The sequence below is a fragment of the Bactrocera dorsalis genome, chromosome 3, assembly GCF_023373825.1.
Source record: "Bactrocera dorsalis isolate Fly_Bdor chromosome 3, ASM2337382v1, whole genome shotgun sequence".
NCBI lineage: Eukaryota > Metazoa > Arthropoda > Insecta > Diptera > Tephritidae > Bactrocera > Bactrocera dorsalis.
Genome location: NC_064305.1, coordinates 20,592,800 through 20,601,212, shown reverse-complemented (window position 1 = coordinate 20,601,212; position 8,413 = coordinate 20,592,800). Strand labels below are relative to the sequence as shown.

The window sequence follows — 8,413 nt, the reverse complement described above, 5'->3', positions numbered from 1 at the left end:
TTTCCGAGACTCATCTGTTTCTGCTTCTGACTAACAATTGTTCGCCTGAGCTTTTAGAAGTTTTCATCACCTAAGACCGGCATCTTCTCGGTTTTATCAGTTTCTACGCAGCTCCCACCAACACTTCACATTTTACCATAAATAATATAAATACACATTAAAAATATGGACAGACGACTAAAACCTAAACTGATAATGAGCAATGATTTCTACAGTCAGAGGACTCTATTCTACATACATACATATATATGTTGATAAGCACTTAAGTATTTATTTATTTTTTTTTTATTTTATGCACCACTTATCTACCGTATTTGTATGGGCAGCGTGGCCGAGCGGTCTAAGGCGCTGGTTTTAGGCACCAGTCCGAAAGGGCGTGGGTTCGAATCCCACCGCTGTCAATATAATTTTGATATTTTAAAAAAAATTTATGTTTGAGCATTAAAAGTAGCATTAATAAGTAACTTAAATTTAGTGTTGTGTTAACGGAAAAATAATTATTAGTATTCATATACAGTGAAGCCCTCAACAACCGGACACTGGCGGTTCCACAACTTTTGTCCCCTTATAGGAGTGGATGTAAACAATTTTTACTAAAACATAAGCATACATTTCTTCTTGTGGAAAGTAATTTTCTTGGTTATTTAATTTAAACATTTTTTTTAATTGGCTTCTGCCACACGACCTTGGCTTGCGGCAGTCATGAGCGAGCGAGTAATCGTATCGAATTAAATTTCCTAACATGTCGGGTGTCCGGATCACTGCAATTGATACGAAATTAATAGAAATTGTATTAAATTACATCTCTCTAAAAAAAATATTTGAATTGGAATTAAACGTAAATATTTTAATTTATACGTTTATACAGAAAATTATTAAAGTTAGATTTGCAGGCAAAAAAATTAACCCTAACGTGTTCTTTTATATAAGTTCATCTGATTCAGATGAAGAACATTTTGAATTCATATTTTGTTTTAATAAATATTTTTTCAATAAAAACAGGAACTTGAAATTAACATATCGTAAACTAGCAACCCGCCCCGGCTTCGCACGGAAATAAAATATAAGGCCTATGTCACTCACTGAAAAATGATTAAAATCGATCCGCAGTTTTGATTTATTCATTACTGTCCGTGGCCCGCACGCGTTACATTTGGAGTAAAACAATTTCCCCTTTCTTTATACCATGAAGATTTGCTTGCTATTTTGGAATATCTAAATTCATACCCTACATTTTTTGCATTTTTACATATTTATTTTATTTTTACAACTTGTTATCTATTGGATGCATTATAACTTGAGTTTATATTTTGTTGCTCTGACGATGAGGAAGACAAATCTACATTCACCCCTGCAATTGTAATATTTAAATTTTCATTGACGGGTTGGTGCCAAGAGCAACACCTGGTATGCCTTCTATAGTTTGAGAAATGACACAAAGACGCACAATAGTTTCTTCGGTTGGAGTGAGCTGATATTTAGAAAATGGGCCACCTCCTGTTGCTCGACTCTCAATTTTGTTGTGAGCTAATTTTCTTTTGATTTCGCTCTTCCACTCAGTTATAACCTATAGAAATAAGTTTTGTTTTAATTGCAGTTAATTTTGACTGAAATTTACTTACCTTTTTCCACCGTTTACATCTTTGTGTGGAGGACCTGCAGCATTAAGCGATTCAGTAATTCCTGCCATAACGATTCTATTGTCGGCTTATTGCGTTTCGTAAACCCTCTTAAGATATCTGGGATTTTTTTCCATAAATTCAATTATGATCGTATTTTGCGTTCTATTCTTATGTTTTCCCCTACAAAATAAAGTTAATTACTTTGTAAGAACATAATAAATAAATTCCTGAACTTACATTTTCTCAACCGTCTAACAACACACAGAAATATAAACTGAATATTCAAATCTGTTGGCGATTATCTTCTTGTTTTATTTCTGATAGCAAAACCGATAAAATTGGTTTCGATGACACCCAAAACCGATACAAATTCTGTTTCGAACATCAAACCAATAATATCTGAATTCATGACACCTACTGTTTTTTTTGATCGGTTTCAATTCCGATTCCGACAACTATCAGATTCCACAACACCCCCGAATTACATGGAATTCAGTACGGTAATAACGACATGAATTGAAAATACATACATACATATTTACGCCCGAAATTTAATGATGCGAGAGATTCGTACATATGTATGTACTTACATAACTTCTAAAGTTTCATTCGGTTGACAGCGAACAAACACACAAACATTTTTTTTTGGAAAAGAGCAGCACTTGTTTAAACAATTTTGGTTAAATAAGAAATGAATCAACTATTTTTTTGATGCAGAACGAAAGTAAATATTTGAAAGTTTAACTTCAAGTAAGTTTCATTTTAATCGGTGGATTCTTTTATGATGTATGGCTGTGTAAACAAAAAATATATGGTTTTTTACCACATTTTGTCCGAGTGCCACGCCCCGTTTATATATTTCTTCAAATTATAATGACATAAACCTTCCTCTTCAAGCAATCTATCTATTAAAAAAAACCGCATCAAAATCAGTTGCTTAGTTTTCAACATTTAAACATTTAAGGGGACGAAGGGGCAGAAAAAGTGACTTTGTTTTATAATATGTAGTGATACTGGTGCTCATTTCTAAACTCTTCTCTTTAAAACATCAAGCTCACGAGTTTGCTTATCTGCTTTATGAGCCTCTTCTTTTATTTTCAGATATATCTTCGTGTAAATTGGATCTTAAAAGAGAATGCTTTTCGTTTTCGACAGTGGGCTTCGTTTTAGTTGATTCTGTACCACTACGACTGGTATATGGTGTCGGATCTTCCTCTTCTTCATCGCTGCTAATGATCATATTTACTAGCTCATTTAAACCTTCTTTTAGCACCACTTTTCAAAAGATTTAACTGTTGTCAAGCTTTCTACTGCAATGTCTATCCCCGTTACTTAGAGGAGTTGCTCTTCTGCTACAGTTAAGAGCTTTTCCTTGTACGGACCACCGCCAGTCCTTTGCTTCCTAACTTTGTTTAATGAACAAACAAAAGTTTGGAGAGCTCATCGTTTAGAGTTCCTTTTCGCCATTCTTTTCATTGTTCCGTTTTAGTGGGCATACTCCTTAGGTTGTGCATAGTTCGATTTCAAACATAATTGTATTTTAGGCACTATGTGTAAATTTGTTGTCCACGCCGGAGAGCTGATAGCGCAAGCTATATCGATTACGGAGCTTTGGTGCTCTGATTTGCGGTTTTCAGTAAGACCGTGTCTAGCGATGAAAATATGCATCCTGAAGTATCCACAGCAGTTTGGGTTTCTAAGTATACCGCTCCGATACTCTTAATCGAATTTTCATTAAAATTGCTTAAGTTATTTACTTGTAGGCTAATAGCTTTGGCAATGTCCCATTTAGTTGTGATTTCGTCGAGCTCACGTATTTCTACCATGACCTAGTGAGTTGGAGCTTTTATCTGCACATTTTCTCCCAGCATTTTCCCTATTCCAGTCCTGAAGATCCCCATGCTCTTCACCAGTGCATCTTTCAGCTCTAACAGATTTGCCCTTTGGCCGTCTTTCTTATCTTTGACATCATTTTTCCTAACAGTCCTTAATATGTCGCTAAATAACATAACACCTGTTTTTCCATAGTTGAGGTGGCTGCTTTAGTGGCTTAAGTAGGACCGCGATCTAATCATCTTGTTTTCCCATTCCTATCCCATTACGGGGGTTATCGCACTTTGCTCCTTTGTTCAGGGCAACTTCAGTTTAGCTCGGTCATTCCTTAAGACTAAATTTATTCATCTGCGGCGGTGTTCTGATGTCTCCCAATGCTGGTGGTGATGATCTCGCTCTCAAAGGTTTATCAACACCAAGGTTTTTGATCGGGGGCCTATCCAGTTTACCCTCTTAAACGGGCCCTTTTTTCGCAGTCGTCGTCTTTTGAGAAGATTTTTTCAGTTTAATATCAGCTTCGCTCAAGCTTCTGAAAGAGCCAGGACTTTTTGACTTATAAATATAAAAATATGTGAACCGTTGGAGAATTACAGACACATTTTACGAAAACGTTGTCAAGACATTATTTATATTGTATCAATAAATTTTATAATTCTTCTTCTTCTTTACTGGCGTAGACACCGCTTACGCGATTATAGCCGAGTCAACAACAGCGCGCCAATCGTTTCTTGGCTTCGCTACATGGCGCCAATTGAATATTCCAAGCGAGGCCAGGTCCTTCTCCACTTGGTCCTTCCACCGGAGTGGAGGTTTTTCCTCTTCCTCTGCTTCCCGCGGCGGGTACTGCGTCGAATACTTTCAGAGCTGGAGTGTTTTCATCCATCCGGACAACATGACCTAGCCAGCGTAGCCGCTGTCTTTTAATTTCGCTGAACTATGTCAACGTCGTCGTATATCTCGTACAGCTCATCGTTCCATCGAATGCGATATTCGCCGTGGGCCAACGCGCAAAGGGACCATAAATCTTTCGCAGAACTTTTCTCTCGAAAACTCGCAACGTCGACTCATCTGTTGTTGACATCGTCCAGGCCTCTGCACCATATAGCAGGACGGGAATTATGATGACTTATAGAGTTTAAGTTTTTGTTTGTCGAGAGAGGACTTTGCTTCTCAATTGCCTACTTAGTCCGAAGTAGCACCTGTTTGGCAAGAGTTATCCTGCGTTGGATTTCTAGGCTGACGTTGTTGGTGGTGTTTACGCTGGTTCCAAGATAGACGAAATTATCTACAACTTCAAAGTTTATGACATATTATATGGTATGTCAACAGTGACGTGAGTGCCAAGTCGCGAGTGCGACGACTGTTTGTTTGATGACAGGAGATATTTCGTCTTGCCCTCGTTCACTGCCAGACCCATTTGCGTTGCCTCCTTGTTCAGCCTGGAGAAAGCAGAACTAACGGCGCGGGTGTTGAGACCGATGATATCAATATCATCAGCATACGCCAGCAGCTGTACACTCTTATAAAGATTGTACCTGCTCGATTCAGTTCTGCAGCTCTAATAATTTTCTCCAGCAGCAGATTGAAAAAGTCGCACGATAGGGAGTACGCCCTTGTCTGAAACCTCGTTTGGTATCGAACGGCTCGGAGAGGTCCTTCCCGATCCTGACGGAGCTTTTCGTGTTGCTCAACGTCAGTTTACACAGCCGTATTAGTTTGTGCGGGGATACCAAATTCCAGACATCGCGGCATAAAGGCAGCTCCTTTTCGTGCTGTCGAAAGCAGCTTTGAAATCGACGAATAGGTGGTGAGTGTCGATTCTCCTTTCACGGGTCTTTTCCAAGATTTGGCGCATGGTGAATATCTGGTCGGTTGTTGATTTACCAGGTCTGAAGCCACACTGATAAGGTCCAATCAGTTTTGTTGACGGTGGGCTTTAATCTTTCACACAATACGCTCGATAGAAACCCTTGTTACGCGATGTTGAGGAGGCTAATCCCACGGTAGTTGGGCGCAGATTGTGGGGTCTCCTTTTTTATGGATTGGGCATAGCTACTTAAATTCCAATCGTTGGGCATGCTCTCATCCGACCATATTTTGCCAAAGAAGCTGATGCATGCTCCTTATCAGTTCTTCGGCCGCCGTGTTTGAATAGCTCGGCCGGCAATCCGTCGGCCCCTGCCGCTTTGTTGTTCTACAGGCGGGCAACTGCTATTCGAACTTCGTCATGGCCGGGCAATGGGAACGTCTGCTTCCATCGTCATCGATTGGGGAATCGGGTTCGCCTTCTCCTGGTGCTATGTGTTCACTGCCATTCAGCAGGCTGGAGAAGTGTTTCCCTCCATAATCTAAGTATACTCTGGGCATCGGTGGCTAGATCACCTTTGGGGGTTCTACAGGAGTATGCTCCGGTCTTGAAACCTTCTGTAAGCCGCCGCAATTTTTCGTAGAATTTTCGAGCATTACCCCTGTCGGCCAGCTTATCAAGCTGTTCGTACTCACACATTTCGGCCCTCTTTCTTCTTCTGTCTGCAAATGCGTCTCGCTTCCCTCTTCAACTCTCGGTATCTATCCCATCCCGCACGTGTTGTGGTCGATCGTAACGTTGCGAGGTAGGCAGCCTGTTTTCTCTCCGCTGCGACACGGCAATCCTCGTCGTACCAGCTGTTCTTTTGCACTTTCCGAAAACCAATGGTTTCGGTTGCAGCTGTACGTTTGAAATGCCGTCCCACAGTTCCCTTATACCGAGTTGTTGACGAGTGCTTTCAGAGAGCAGGAGTGCAAGCCGAGTAGAAAATCTTTCGGCTGTCTGTTGTGATTGCAGCTTCTCGACGTCGAACCTTCCTTGTGTTTGCTGGCGTGCGTTTTTTGCTGCACAGAGGCGGGTGCGAATCTTGGCTGCAACAAGATAGTGGTCCGAGTCGATGTTAGGACCTCGGAGCGCGCGCACATCTAAACACTGGAGACGTGTCTTCCGTCTATCACAACATGATCGATCTGGTTGGTAGTTTTTCGATCCGGAGACAGCCAGGTAGCTTGATGGATCTTCTTATGCTGGAATCTAGTACTACAGATAACCATATTTCGGGCCCCGGCGAAGTCGATCAGCCTTAACCCATTTGGGGAAGTTTCCTCGTGGAGGCTGAATTTACCGACCGTAGTACCAAAGATACCTTCTTTGCCCACCCTGGCGTTGAAGTCGCCAAGCACGATTTTTACATCGTGACTGGGGCATCTCTCATAAGTGCGCTCCAAGCACTCATAAAAAGCATCTTTGGTCACATCGTCCTTCTCTTCCGTCGGGGCGTGGGCGCAAATCAGCGATATGTTGAAGAATCTCGCTTTGATGCGGATTGTGGCTAGACGTTCATTCACCGGAGTGAATGATAGTACTCGGCGACGGAGTCTCTCTCCCACCACGAATCCAACACCAAACTTGCGCTCCTTTATATGGGCCCACTGTAGTAAGTGCCAAAATGACGGACTCGTCTCGGTCCTTGTTCCGTCCATCGCAATTCTGGGATGGCGGTGATGTCAGCCTTTACTCTTACGATGACATCTGCCAGCTGGGCAGCGGTACTTTTCCAATTAAGGGACCGAGCATTCCAGGTGCATGCCCTCAAATCATAGTCCTTATTTCGTTTGCCATGGTCGTCATCAAAAGGGGTCTCTCAGCCGAGGATGTGTTTGCTTTTTCATTGGGCGTGATTTTTTACGTGGCGGGTCCCAAACCCCAACGCACAACCCTATACGCTTTCTCACGTTAGCTCGCCTTCAAACGGATGTTCTTAGGCTACCCAGAGGATACTTGGTCAAAGACCGGAAGTCGTGAGCTGCTTGAGTCATATGTAAAAGAATCGTTTCTGGCCACTCCCAAGTGAATGGCGATCAGAGAACTTTCCTCACTTGCGTGAACTTCTACACATGACTCCATCCTCCAACTTTATAATTACATATTTGAAATCTTTAGTATTTGATTTATAACATTGCGTATTCTCAAATAGTTGAAAATCTTTATATATCTAAATCTTCTGACCGTGTGTTTGCATTTGAACTGCTCCTAAACGGATGAACCGATTTTGATGAAATCTTGTGTGTATGTTCAAGGAGATTCGAGAATGGTTTAGATTTACAATTTTGTCCCCTGGAAAATGTTTTTTAAATTATTTTTTCATTTTTAATCAATTGTTAATTTTGGAATGTTTGACCGATAGATGGCGCTACCATCACAGTATCCAATATTGAAACTTTAAATTAGCGTAAACGTGCTTTAAATAAAACGATGCCAACGTAAAAGGCGACATCTGTGGATCAAGTTTTTATATTGTGGACAGAGTGGTTCGTTCTTATGTAATAAATTGGGTGATTCAATACATCTATGGGTAGCTATAACATTTTTTTCATACTTGCTAACTATTGGAGGGGGTATCTTGACAGGCAATTTTAAATTGCAAAAGGTCTGGCATAAAAAAATAGCGGCGTAACTGAAGTGTTGATAAAAAATTTGAGATATACAGAAATCTTTTTGAAGCATTGCACAGAGCAATGCAATATTTAAACGGGAACGATGATACATCTATAATGCGTACAATTTCAAACTGATCCTTCCTGAAAAATAATAAAATTGCTAAATATTGGGAATGGTAGAATAGAACTGCAATCACACAATGCAATGAATTAAAACTGGCTCATTTCGATGAATAATATACCACTGGCATCCCAAAAGACTGATGCCATAACCTTGCCAGCCGATTTTTTTGTCTTTCCACGCTTTGAGAACCGTTCTTAATATGCAGTCCACCAGGCTGACAATCGATTGGACTCGATTGCTTTCACTGATGCACAGCCCAAATTCAATAGTATTTTTACCCCAAAAACCAATTCTTTCTTAACCCACGAAATGCTTTTTGATTCATTTTTGTTGCTTCATCAAAAATGAGATTATAGATGGTATTAGT

General features: G+C 40.6%; 1 non-coding gene across 1 annotated transcript; it reads left to right on the top strand.

Annotated features, from left to right (window-relative positions):
• The first annotated feature begins 321 nt into the window (after positions 1 to 321).
• Positions 322 to 401, top strand: Trnal-uag (transfer RNA leucine (anticodon UAG)). The gene has a single exon. It is a non-coding gene; the product is annotated as a tRNA-Leu (tRNA).
• The last annotated feature ends 8,012 nt before the right edge of the window (positions 402 to 8,413 follow it).